This window comes from Ammospiza caudacuta, chromosome 6, assembly GCF_027887145.1.
Source record: "Ammospiza caudacuta isolate bAmmCau1 chromosome 6, bAmmCau1.pri, whole genome shotgun sequence".
NCBI lineage: Eukaryota > Metazoa > Chordata > Aves > Passeriformes > Passerellidae > Ammospiza > Ammospiza caudacuta.
Genome location: NC_080598.1, coordinates 8,534,962 through 8,549,514, shown reverse-complemented (window position 1 = coordinate 8,549,514; position 14,553 = coordinate 8,534,962).

Sequence of the window (14,553 nt, the reverse complement as noted above, 5' to 3'; positions counted from 1 at the left end):
AAAATAAACTTGCATGGGATGGAGTTGTTTCAGTAACACACCAACATAAACATCCTACCTGTGAAACACTGCCCACAGCTCCTTGGTCTGCTCCTTTTCTCTGGGTGACTGCTCATTAACTCAGGCCAGTAGAAAACAGTGAGTAAAAACAGTTTGTTTGAGATGTGGGATTGTTCTTCTGGCCAGGTTTGAAGGGTTTGTGGCCATTTACCAACATCTCATGAGCACAGGCTCACAAAAGTGGCTGCTCAGTTTTGTCAGAGCTTTCCATGGCATCCATGTGAATCCTGCAGACAGGGAATGAATCTGGCATCCAGGCTGCAGCACTGGGGAGGGACTTCTATTTCTGCCTAATTTTTTATCTCCAAAAGCATGAAAAGATCCATTAAGGTGTGGCAAATGGGCAACGTGTGCTGTGCTCTTCTATGGCACCACCACCACCAACTGATGGCCTGTGTTATTGGTGAGGAGGAGAGCAGAGCTATTAAAAACCTAATTTATGTCTCTTTCCTCAGCATGTGACTCAAACCAGTTTTGCAATCAGTTACAGGTTAACTAGCCAGGGTTAGGCAGGGTGGGGCCTGCAGCAGATTGCAAAACTGGTTTATTCAATTCACAGGGCAAGAAAACATCCTCAAAAACAGGCATTCTAGAGGAGGAGCAGATACCCTGCTGTCATTTACAGCCCCAGGTGGATGTGGGGTGTACCACAGAGCTGCTGTGCCTGAAAGCTTTCCTTTGGTGTTAAACTGAGGCAGGGGCAATACAGAAAAAAATAATTAAATTGTATCAAAAATCTCTTGTAAATGTGTTAAAATATGTGACAGATAGTTTCAGAATCTCACACCCTCTGCCTTCTTATGTAGGCATTGTACAACACTCAGAGAAAAGGTGAAGTATATGATATACTTTTCTTTATGCAGCCAATAACATGATTGTATTTGGGAGTTTTTCCAGTCTACAGTCTTAGAAAAGTCATCATAAACCAAGAGCCCTGCTTTCACTTGCATTAGTGGGCCTTTTGTGCTCCTCCAGCCATGTAAAGAGGTCCTAAGTTTTAAGTTAAAAAGGCACTTTAGCCAATTTCACAGATACCACAGAGTATTCTGGGTTAGAGAGGACTCACAAGGGTGGTTGAGCCCAAGTTTTGAGTGTAACATGGTCCCAGCAGTGAACATTTGTAGTGGTGAGACACCAGGACGGGCAGGGGGCTCAGAGGAGCTCCCTTCCCAGGGAGGTTTTGGGAAGTTGGGATGTGCACGTGCCAGGATGGTCTGGGAGCATTTGATCCCATTTCAGTGCAGGGCTAGACTGAGTGATTTCCTGAAATCCCTCACGTTCTGCAGTTCTAAACATTTCTGGTTCCCTATGAGACAATGTCTTTGTGTGTCAGTCATTGTGGTCTGGTTCTATCCCCAGAACATTGCTCTGTATTTTGGTAAAGGCTATCAGCTTACCCACTGTAGTAGTGAAAATTAAAAACTGCATTCCTGAAATTGGCCCATATCCTAACAACATACCAAAGAAAATACACAGAAAAAGTATCACACATCATTTAAGTGAGATTGTTTCTTCTGTGTTTGCTACAGTGTAAACATATTTTCACTTCTTGCTCCCCCAAACTGTCCAGCCCAGCTGAGTTGTGAGCAGTGATCCTAAGGACATCCCACTATTGTGCTTTTAAAAAAATGTAATTCAAGATTCCTCCTTTCATCTATAGATCCCCCAAAACAGTTTGAAGTCCTGCTCTGTCTACATGGCAGGCTGATTTTTTACCCAGAAGATGTCGTTTTTAATCCTCAGTGCCCATGTGTGACCGTGGTCACAGGGCTTTGCAGGTGAAGAGAGACGAAAGTGTTGACTCCACGATCAGAAGGCTTGATTTATTATTTTATGATATATATATTACCTTATGACTATACTAAAAAGAATGGAGAGAAAAGTTCTGAGAAGGCTAGCTAAGCTAAGAATAGAAAAGAATGAATAACAAAGGTCTGTGTCTCGGCAGAGAGCGAGAACAGCTCTGCTGTGAGTGCTCAGTAAATCCAAACATCCACCCGAGACCAATCACAGATCCAGCTGTTGCACTCCACAGCAGCAGATAACCACTGCCCACATTCTCCTCCTGGGGCCTCAGCTTCCCAAAGGGAAAATCCTAAAGAAAGGATTTTTATGAAAAATATCTGTGACACCCATGCTCTGGGCTGCAATATCTCCTTAGTGCCCATGCTGTGCTCTGCCTGCAATATCTCCTCAGTGCCAGTGCAGCCCAGTTCCCAAATTTCCACAATGAAAAAGGAACTTCAGCTTGTGCAGACATTGCTGCCAGCATTTTGTAGTGTCCTATCCATGCTAGAGGCACTGGTCCCAAGGGAATCAGGCCAGAGCTGATTTCCCTGCTCTGGAAGGGAAGGGGAGCAGCCACTCTGGGTCACTGCAGCCCAGAACTTTGCACTGTGCGTTTCCTCCCTCAGGAGCCACAGGCTGCTTTGTTGAGATCACACACAATCAGGTCTCAGGGCACTTCTTGGTGGTAGCTATTGGGGAAAAAACCTCAGATAATTGTGAAATGCTCTGGTGGGACCTGCAGAAATGTGGGCTTTATTCCTGGCCGTGGGACCTGCTGGAAGACTGACTTCAAAGGAACCTTTTAACCCCTTCGTGTCCCAGTTCCCCTGGGCTGCAGAAGAGGCACACTGACCTGCTCTGTGCTGCTGCCATGCCACATGGGCTGAGCTCCTTTGGGGAGCAAGGCTGGCCAAGCCTGGTGCCACCTCCCTCCTGTCCCTGCACAGCTGGGCAGCTGCTAGGGCAGCCAGGACAGACCTTGGCAGCACCCTCATCCACAAAACCAGCAGCAGTTTTTATTGTTGTTGTGACTGCAGCTGCTTGACAGAAATCCCATAAAGCCTGAGGTTGTAAAAAATAATAAAAACATTTAAGGTTGCAAAAAAGTTACTTGGATGCCAAGTGGGCACGGCCAGAAGGGACCCATCACAAACACCAACACTGCTCTCATGGAGAGCCCTGGGTCACCCTGCACAGAGCCCTGACACACCTCAGCTCATCCCTTCCCAGAGAAACCCTCAGAGAAAGCCTCAGCCAAAGCTTCCTCCACTCCAACCAGGCTGCTCCAGCTGCTCTGCAGCTGTGCTGCCCAAATCCAATTCATCAGGCAAAAGTTCCTTTGCCAACACCTCACCCCCTGCATCCTCTGCATCCCCTGCACCCCTGCCCATGCAATGCCTGTATTTGGTTATTTCATGGAAGCCAAGCTCCTCGTTTTTAACTCTGATCTGCAGTTATGTCTCATCTCGGAATGTTCTATCCCAGCCTGTGGAGCATTATGGAAGTTGGTATTTTTCTAGGGCGATAAAATCTGCCTCTCAGAAAATCTATGATGAAGATTTATGAAAAAAAAAAATTCAGGTAAAGTTTAGTTGATTTTAATTTTTATGGCTCCTCTGGATGGCAGGACAGCTGTATTGGCTGCATAACATATTTTTTAGAGTAAGGAATATATAGCCATCTGTTCAGCTCATAACATTGCGTTAATAGGTATCTCAAATTTCAACTCAAGAAATAAACATTTTAATAAATAACATAACAGCAAGAAACTTGGATTAATTGATGGACACTTAGCTGTAGTAGTAGTGCATCTGTTTGAGTTACTCATTACAGAAATATTCAGGTACAAAGCACTTGGCTAAATGGGACCTTTAGCTAAAAAGCATTTAAAACCTGCTTTTCCTGGAAGCTTGTGACTGAGACTAAAAACAAGACCTGGCAAAAAGATTTCCAGGTTTGTGTTGACACTTGGACACAATTTTAGAGAGATGAGAGACCTTCAGTAACCATTTATTCACCCAAGCTTCATAAACTTCTCCTACAGGAGATGAGCCAGAGATGAGCCTTTAGAGAACTTCAGACCCAGCTGGATTTGGAGGTCAGACCTCTAACTCTAGAGAAAGAATAAAGACCTTGCAAAATGAGTGAGTATTTTAAATTAATTAATTAAATTTAAATTAATTAATTAAATTAATCCCCAAATTGTGTAGCCCCTGTAGGACAGTATCCTGCTGAAGTGGTCTCAGTGCAGGCCACAGTCAGCTCTGAGCTTGTTGTTTCAAGCTTGCACAGGTAAGCTTGAAACAACCAAATAAAAGTGTGGTTTGGGGCTTTTTCTTCTTCAAAAGGCTCTTTTTGCTGCACAGTAAAAAGAAGTGCAAAGAGCTCTAACTCCAGGTGTGGATGCCAAGATGAAGAAAATGTCACCCTCAAGCAGATGGTGCTGCTGATGCAGAAGGTCAGAGACTTGGAAATTCATTTAAACAACCCAAAACAAAAGCAAGGAAAGGGTGGAGACAGTCCATTATTATCTTTGAATATTAAAAAGAGGGTTGAGGAAGCACAGCAGACAATGAAAGCCAGTTTATCTTTAGATTAGCTGCAGAAAATACATTTGACTTCTTTAATAAGAACTCGAGGGAGTCATAAGCCACCAGAATGAATCCTGGTGAGATCCTTGGACTGACAGGTGCAGATCTCACCTGAGCGTGAGGAACCCACGGAGGACACAGCATCAGCATCATGAACCTCTTCACACCAGGTCTCATTGCAGGGATTCCACTTGCCCACACTTTTACCTGGGTGCTGGAGGGGGCTGAGTGCCCTGGCTGGTGCTGCTCCTGGCCCAAGCTTTAATTTTAGGGCTGGGAAGAGCACAGAGCAGCTGACATCTTCTTCTGCCATCCCCAGACAGCTTCCAGCTCCAGCTCAGCAGGCTGGTGAATCCCAGCCCTTTGTGGCTGGCACAGGTCAGATGTGACACTGGAGAAGTTACAAGAATATGGCTTTGTGATTTCATAAAGTACCTTCACAGGAACTAATTAGGGGGTAAGTTATTAATGGAGAAACCACTGAGTTATGAATGAACTGCCAGTGGCTCTGCCAAGCAGCTTGCATCAGCAATTACAGCCCTAAATGTTCTGGGTAAAAGCACATTTAACAGGACCCTTTCAGGGGCTGGGCAGTCTCTGTCACAGGAACAATTTCGTGGTTCCTTTGTCTGTGCCAGCCACAGAAGGGCCTGGAAGATCTGTGATCTCTATTCAACTTCTGTGACAAGAATTTGCACCCATCTTTGCTATTCATTAACCACTTCTTTCCCCTCCCCCAGATTTTAGCTCTTATGCTTGGGGAGAAAATGTGATTCAAGCATATTTTGGAACAGCAAGATCTCCCTGAGCTTGCACAGAGCCTAATAGGAGGTTTGTGAATATAAACTGCCCTATTCACATTGATCAGTACCTTCACTGGCCTCACAACCACAGAACTGCTGATTTTTCAGCAATATACCAAAACTGATTAAATTTTTCATGCGGGCTTTCCCAGAGACACAGTGCTCTACACTTTGTTTGTGTGCTCTGCTGCAATCCCCCAGCAGCAGTTCCTATTCCAGTGGTTTTCCTGGAGGAAGGAATCTGTGGGATTGTGGTGCATCACTCCCTCCATGCAGCCAGGCAGCTGCAGAGCTCACCTGTGGCCCTGCCCCTGCTGGTGTGGCCACACAGAGGTGACACCAGGAGCCCACAGCACCGGCCTCTGGATCTCCAAGGTTGCTCAGAAATGGGTATTCCCACACGAAAACCCGCCAGCCCATCCATCTGCAGGAGGCAAAACCAACCAGTAAGCTGTATTTTTTCCTTATCCCTAGAACAGCTTGTCAAAATCCAAGAAGCTTTTAACAGTTGCACAGTGAAACACAAGCATCGACAAGCTTCTGCAAACACACAGCTCCAAACAGAAATAATTCCCACACAAATAGCCTGCCACAGCTCAGCAGCACACACAGAGTCTGAAAACTCTTGCAAACAGAAAGAGACGCGGCATCTGACTGGAAAGAACAGCTTTCTATCTTGGTTTTAAAATGGAGTTGAAAAAAAAAAATGATCTTCCATTTTCATCTGTTCTTTATTAAGAATCACATCAAAAAAAAAAAAAAAAAAAAAAAAAGAGAAATCTTCATCTTGAAGTTTCCTAAGTAAGAAACTGGCTGCTGGTACAGTATTTCCTATTTGTTAGTATCCAAGTACTTCCAGATTATGATTAAAATATTATGAGCTGCTTTTATGAGAGCTAAGTCATGTAAGGAGGTTTATATGGGCTATTGCAACCCTCCTATCAACTGCAACTTTGCTTAAGGCTACTGTTTATGCTTTCAGAAAATACTGGAGATATCCAAGGTCTAAGGCACCAGAAAAAAGGAAAAGCAGACAAGCATCTGTCATGCTACATGGAAAATGAATCCTTCTGGCAACTCCTGCCCAGCCCTAGATTAATATGGATTTACAATTAACATCATCAGTGAATCAAGCAGCGTTGTAATTGTTTTTGCAGCTATTCCAAAACTTTCTTCTGCACAGACATAACCTAATTCTAACTTAGTGAGACAGAACAGCTTGACACATTTGTTATCTAAAGACCACTTCAGCCAAAGAACATAATGAAAAAGCATGGGAACTTGACTCAGAAGCAAAGGCTCTTCTTTAATATTGGTTCTAAAAATAAAAAAGCCTCTCCCCCTTACAACTCTCATTATTTCTGATTCTTGAAGGTCTAATTTTGCCCCAAGGACTGCTTCAAAAATACATTCTCTTTGATAGGATTGCTTAACACTGCTCAGTCGAGTGGGATTAGAGCCTTCTGAGGAAAAGAACATATTTCTCATTCACTTTCTTGACTAATTAGCAAAGGTTACTTTGGGAACCCTTAGCTGTAGATGCATCACTCACCTCTTCCTCACAGTGCAGAGCAGGGGCAGGCAGGGCTGTGGCACCAGAGCCCCGAGGAGCCAGGGCTGGGCTCCTCCTGGAGCAGCCCTGAGCCCAGCCAGGCCTCTTCGTGAGAATTCATCAGCTTCCTCCCGTTCCCTTCCTGAAACTCAGTGCATTTGAACAGACACACAAAGTAAATAAAAAGAATGTGCCTGAGTTTGCTCAGCTCTGAGGTCTAAGAAGCAAACAGGGACTCTCACTCTGTGTGCTGCTGGGTTTTCACTGTGGATTGCACCATCAATGCATTCAGGTATTGACACCTGAAATAAATTCTGATAAGGCAAAATCAGATAATAAAGTAAATAAATTATAAATAAATCCGATAATAAAAATAAATTCTGACAAGACAAAATCAGATCCAGGGGTCTGAGTCTACAGTTCTCATTAAACCAAAAGCAGAACTGTTGTTGGCATTTATACTAAATAATGACTCAGACCATTGTAATATATGATATGATATGATATGATATGATATGATATGATATGATATGATATATAATATAATATAATATAATATAATATAATATAATATAATATAATATAATATAATATAATATGTATGAATAATATAAATAATATATAATATTGTTGGGAATTGTCACTTCCCCATGCCCAAAGAGCATTTTTCACTTGCTGGCAGAGGTCAGTAGATGCTAAAAAAAAAAAAAAAAAAAAAAGAAGAAAAAAAGAAAAAGAAATAAGAAGTAAAACCAAAAGAATCCAGGAACATCATTCTTAAAGCACTGCCAGAGCTTCCATTTAGACAAGAGTAGTTGGGGTTGGGTCTATTACAGCAGGTGATGAAATCCATTCCTCTTCATTAGACAAAATGGAACCTACCTGATCATAGGATTTAACTGCTTGCTTCTCTTTCTTGAAGTCATGTCCTAAAAAAATGGTCCCTGAGCTTGACAGCATTAGTGATTGATATTAATTCTGCCTGACAGCATTTTGGGACTTTTGCAAAGACTCCTCAGCTAGAGCTGAGCTGTGAAAAAATCCTCTTCTTCCCTAAATGCAGCAGAATGTGATGTGTTGCCATGTCCACCAACTGCAGACACGATTTTTCAGCAGCTCCAGGGATGGATGTAACACAGCTGTGACCATGAAGCTTCTGGGAAGCACAGAAGGACCTCTGGGACTCTGCAAGCCTCCCTGACACTTCCAGAGAGGGGTTCTACGTCCAGATTTCTCTCTCTGGGCTAAAACCACCACATCAGGCACCAAGGAATCAGTGGAGTCTGAAAGATTGCAATGTAGCGTTTTACCTTGCCCCAGAACATCAGAGGGAGTGTGAATTGGCTGCTGAGCAAACCCTTCAGCAGCACATCTGGAAAGGAGCATCCAGCAGGGCCAGATGCGGATGTTCATAGGAGGCCTTGGCCTCCAAAGATGCTGAAGTACCAATCTAGAGGGCTGTGAACAAACAAAAGCCTAGTTCTTCAATTCTATCTGGGCAGCCAGCTCCTAGCAGTATTGGCAGGCAGGAGGCCTTTAAGGATGTGGGACAGCAATTCAGATTTCAACAGAGCAGTGACCACCAGAGTCCTGCTTGACTCTGCTTGACTCTGTCAAGCTGCTTCACTCTGCCCCGAAGGCAGACATTAGGGAATGCCTGACACTGGCAGTGAAGCAGGCATATCTAAAAAATCCAGGTAAATTAGCCATGGTCTGGATGGAAACATGGTGGCAGAGTAATGAAAGGAAATAATTTTATTTCTAGAGATATGGTTGAATGCCTAAACTTCACTATGGACTTCATTTCAGAAGCTGTAAGCAGTCATGACAGAATAACTAAACCAATCAAAACCTTTTCAGAATGTTTCACTGATAATAATGCAACTGTCTGGTTCCTTGCTACAACCAGAAACAGATGTAAATAAGAACAGTAATATGATGAATTGTTAATACAAAATCAAGTTAAAACACTAATTAAACCCAAATGTCTATATAGAATGTACATTTGGTTATTAATCTTGCTGGGACAACGTTCTGGCCAGGAGGCAGTTAAACTTTTGTATTTTGAATTTGATCTTGCCTTGTCATGAAACAAATTTGAAAATTCTGTAGGTGGTATCTATTAAAAAACTTCCAGTCTGAAGCACATGGTTAGCACAGGACAAATGTTCTACATGGATATGCATGAAAGATTCTGCCTCAAAAATTTTCCTTAAATCAGAGCACTTTAATAAGCACATGTTCTCTATCCCCTGTTGGGAAGCAGGTCCTGTGGTCAGGTAGAGCACTCTGGGCAGTTTCACAGGAAAATGGTTAATGTGCATCACAACAAACTGTCACGCTTTTGGGAAAAGCAGCTCTGCCATGGTGTGTTCTGAATTACAGGCAGGCCTCAAATGGGCTCCAGATGCCAAGTCACCAGTTCAGATGTCCCATCTGTCCCAGCATCTATTGCATTTCTTCAGAAATTTGGGCACATTACAAAAAGGGGGTTTTTTTGGTGCCTCTCTTTTCCCTCTCACCTCCTCTGCCAACATCACCTCCTTTAAGATGTGAAGCCTCCAAATGCCTCCCTTTGGGGGCAGCTTTTGCAGAGGAGTCCCACTTTGGATGCTGTTCTGACTCACCACAGTAAAAGAAATCGTTTTTTCTTCTCCTCACACAGTAGTGCCCACTCCCAATTTTGCAATACAGAATCCCTGATCCACGTACATCCCTAATACAACTCTTCTGAAGTGAACGAAATGACTTCAAGAACTGTTTTGGCTGTTGATTTGAATACTAAAATAAAGTGCCTCATCCAGTGAGAAAGTAGAAACTTAACACAGACCTCAGTGTGTTAGACAGCCTTGTCACCACAGCTCTGTGTTTGCTTTTGAATAGGTTCATTATCCACATCCGTTACTTCTAAATCTGGATACTGCATTTGTTACGCAAAAAAGAGAATTACTTTAACTGCTCAGACAGCTGAGTTCCAGCACATGCTAACAGCCCAACTGCCCTCATTTAAAGAGATATTCAGACCTCTAATAGAATGTTGGTTTTTAAGAGTTTCCTCTCCTAAAGCACACGTAACTACCATGTACCATTGCCATCTAGTGGAAAGGTAAGTAAGGACGCAGGTTTTCTCCACAGCTACCCGTGATGATCTCTGAAGATTATTTTAGCTAGGTTGGAAGTGTATTGTTGGAGCCCACACATATCTCAGTGCCTGCCCTGCTCCCAGGGAAATCAATACCTTTCCATTTTTCTTGTCTTTTGGTACGATAAGGAGAAGTGTTTGATTGCTGTTAGCAATCCGCTGAGATTTTTTTTTTCCCTGTAACAGGGGAAACTTAGCTTGTTTCCTTATCTTTGATTAAAAGTAATATTAAGTACCTTAACAGAAATACAGCATGCTAGTGGATACCCAGGGTCGATGAGGATGTATTTCAGAAACAACTGCTGTGACAGGAGAGGTGGTGGAACAGCAGAAATAGGAATAACACTGCAGTAATGCAGCTTCTCCCTGGTTCATCTGAAAGAATGAAATCAATGCTGCTTTTTGCCATTCAAAGAGTATGGAAGTTTTGGGAAGGCTGGCAGAGTAAGCAGCAAATTGAGGAGCTTCTATACGAAAACTCTAGTCAGGCTGGAAGACTTACTTCTTGTAGCCATTTGTTTAATGACTTTACATCTGCTGTAACATTCAAAGAAGTCAGCAGAGCTCAAGTGTTAGACAGCTGCTCCTAAAAAACCCAAGGAGGGTGCACTTTGCTCATCTTCCTCACAGCCTTTACATAAGGATGAGAAATGTTACACAGACACACTGGAGAGCCTCAAAGACAAAATACACGATATCTAGTTTTACTAGATTCTTATCATTTGCAGTTCACCCTAAAACTCCCACACATTTGTTTCTTAATGTCCCTCATGCTCCGTTAAACCTCACTACAGCAATGTTCCCATAGGAATGTGGCCACTTGCCAGACTCTCTCATGAACGTTTCATTAATCTTCTTGGCTCTCATACAAACTACAAAACATTATTTGTTAGTAATTTAACTGTTTTGCTCCCAAATGTGCCAGAAATGTGATCTTTGCTATGCTTTCATTCAAGAATACACAAGGATAATTATAGAGTAAAGGAAAAGAGGTTTTTTTACATTTAGCAAGATACTGTGCCAAGAAAGGTGAACTGATTACATCTCGTTTCTGGAATTAATTCTCATGCTATCCTGGATGCCAAATCACTCTCAAATGTTAAGATCTAACTGAAACTTAGCAAAGTACATGTTTAGGTACAGTTTTATTTCATTACATTACACAAATATCTCTGACTTCTTTGAATAATTCAGATCATACCATATAACCTACTTATTTCAGAGGATAATTTAACAGAAAATATAATTTCTGTTTTCTAGAAGTCTGGCCTGACCCATGCCCAGTGGTGTGGAGAAAAGACAATTGCTGGCTTTGCAGGAAGGAGGAAGAGTCTTGGAAAGCCTGCAAAGCTTTCAAAGCACACATGACTAAAGAGAAGGAAAGAGATTTAAAGGAGCTTCATCTTCTACAGAGCAGGGGGAATTAATTCTAGACATGCAAATAAATACACAACGTTTATTTCAGAAAATGGGAAACTTCAGAGTGGGATCTGTGGATAAAGCTGTCCTCAGGTGCATATGACACTGTTAGGAGAGAAGTAGGTTTTATGTGGGCTTAAAACCCAACAGTATCACACAGACAGAAATGCAACTCAACTTCAAGTGAGAAGTGAAACATCTTAATTTCCTAAGTTCCATTACCTTCATATATGTAAAATCCCTGGGGTTTGATTTTTTTTTTTTTAACTAACTTATAAGAAGTACAGTTAATGCCTGAAATCCCATGTTCCCTTTTAAACAAGGGACTGTTTTCAACAATGTGCATCCATGGCACTGAAAGCAAAGAAATGTGCATCAGCAATGGAGGGCTGAAGAGTAAAGAGAGAATTAAGGCTGCAGCCATTTAAATGGACAGGAACAGAGAATTAAAGGGATTGGGATGAACAACAGCACTTTTATGGATCTGTTTTCTCTTCTGCCTTCTCTAAGTGCACACAAGATACCAAAACACTTGGGAGGTATCCAAGCTCAGGCTCTTTTGAGATTTTTCCAGTACATTTTGGATTTAATATTGTTCTGCAATGTAATGGGCAGAGACATGGAGCCACACTCTTCATGGTGTGCAGGCACTGAACTCCAGTCTGGGAGAGCAGACATGTATGTGACCAGCCAAGAATGAAGCTTTGCCCACAGCCTGTTTGCTGGCTCTGAATTTGGATATTTTTCTCAAAAAAAAAAAAATCCTCAGGAGAAAAAAAGAAGTTATTGCAAATTACGTTGTAGCATATGCTGGGTTGTGGCAAGAAGGGATTGATACAGCTCTTTCAATTCTACCTGTAAAATTATAGCAGCTGAAAACTGCAGCACTAGGAGTCAATAGAGCATAACTGACCTAATTTCTTATTTTGATTTCATAACTAAAAACAACTCCAGGGAACCCTGAACACAGAGTCTTGCTCAACCCACACCATAATTGGACTGGCTGATTGAACTAGCTGGTTTGCTAAAATTGTGTTCTGATTAAATTGTAAGACCTTTTCTCCAAATGGCAAAGCTCTCCTCCCTGTAATTCCTGAGAGATCTACCCGAGAATTACAGTCTAAAGAAGAAGAGAGTGCACAGTGTCAGGCAGCCTCTGTTGTTCCCCTCAGCAAGTTATAAATAAATATAGAATACTAACAGTGCTCTGTACTAGAGAAAGCCAAGATCAAGGCCAAGTGTCACAGTCCTCCCTGAAAATAATTGCAGCATGCAATATAATCCCACATGCTCTAGCAATATGTGGTCTAAATAGAGATGAACAGCATAGAACTGGATTGTGGGTGGTGGAATTGTACCAGACCTTGGGAATTTTATGCTAATTAAGAAATGCTGATTAATACAGAATGGTGAGTTTTAATAAGCCAGTAATAAAAGTGAAATTGAGTTTAAATAACAGGTGTGTCTTGATTCCTTGAAACAAATCTTCTGATTTTCAATTGGGAGAATTAATCTAGTGGAAAATTTTGTCTGGCTTAAGAGAGCAGTTTTCTGTTGGTGTGTCATTCCCCCATACCAGGGGTCTGCCTGGGTAACTGAGCCATTGGGAGAGAAGTCTTGGAAGCAGTAGAAGTTAACGGGCTTGACACCAAAATTACGGGGTGAGGTTGTGTCACACTGGAGGAGGGAACAGAGGATCACAAGAGTTCTGGGGCTGAAGTGTTGAAGACCCAGCAGCACAGGATAGTTCAGGTTAAATTCCTGTAAGTGCTCAGAAGGAAAATTACAGGTTTGCTGAGAAATATTTTAATGAAGGTGCTGGGACTGTTGTGCCCACCAAGACCCATCCTCTTTCTCACATCAGGATCCAAATGCTTCTTCCCCCTTCTAGTGGCACAACTGAACATTCCTTGAGTACAAAGGGAAGGAGAGCCCTGGATCTTTTCCATTTCTGAGCATGCATGGTAACAGGAACATCCTGAGGTATGATGCAGATTTCCTTGTACAAATATCCCCAAAGGAGGGAGAGGTGACTCTGAGAAATTTGCCCATTACTGTCAAGTCATCACATCCTTCTCTGCACCCTGGTGTAGATCCACAATGCTTTATAGAATATATAAAGGAGCTCTGTCCAATAGAGGGATGTGACTATAAGCATAAAAAAAGGAATCTAGACAGGATTGGTGTGGGGGGATAGAATGTAAGAAAATAAAGATAATGCAGAAGGTAATCTCACCTTTGAGGAGTTGCAGCTGTACTAATCACCAAAGATTAGGAACAGGCCTGCCCTTAACAGGCCACAGCTGCGTCCAATAAAAAGATGAGTGCCACAAAAGAGTGGGTTAGCTGGGTGAGGAGAGAGTTGGAGTTTGTTGGTTGTGCTGTGAAGGAGTCAGTGCTGTGAGGAGGTGACCATGAGAAACCACCAAGAAGGCATGGAACTTTTGCAATAAAATGAAAACAGTTTGGTATATCCAACCTCAACCAGTGATGGCATAAGAAATCCACTGTAGCAAAGGAAACATGAAAAGCAATGGAATTGCTAGTTATCAGCAATGGAATTTCAGAAGTTAATGCTCAAAACTTCCAGCTGAGGCATACACACATCCTTGAAATGCAGCATGAATATTTGCAATAGCAATAGATAAATCCATGCCCTAACTCTGCCTCCTACCACCTGGGCAACTTTCTACAGTGATTGGGAATTGCAGAATCTAACAATTTTCTGCCACACCACCTTGTCCGGCACAGGAGGACAGTGTTCCTTCCAAGACAGAAAAACCTCTGGGTCTGGACATGGAGCTCTGGCTAAACGAAGCCGAGTCTGCTACGTGCCTTTAATTTCCTTCCCTTGGTGAAAGCTTAATGTCACCACTGAGGCATGGAGAAGGTGGGTTAGGGCTTCATCAGGAGTAACTGGCAGCAGGCAGAGCTGAGGGCACATCTCCATTAAGTGCTCTAAGCCACTGGAATGAAACTGTGGCACTGCAGAGTCTGGGAAGCAGTGGTCCCCACGCAAGTTTTCATTTCAGAGCGCCTCAAGCTCAGCCTCTTTTAAAACCTGACCTTTTCCCTCCAGCCCTCCCCTTCATGCTCCAGGTAGCCTGGGCCCTGCCAAAGCAGAAACCCAACTTACCAGACACCAGACAGCTGGTGGCACACAGAGCCCACTCCTGATTAGTTCATCGCTCTGGGTTA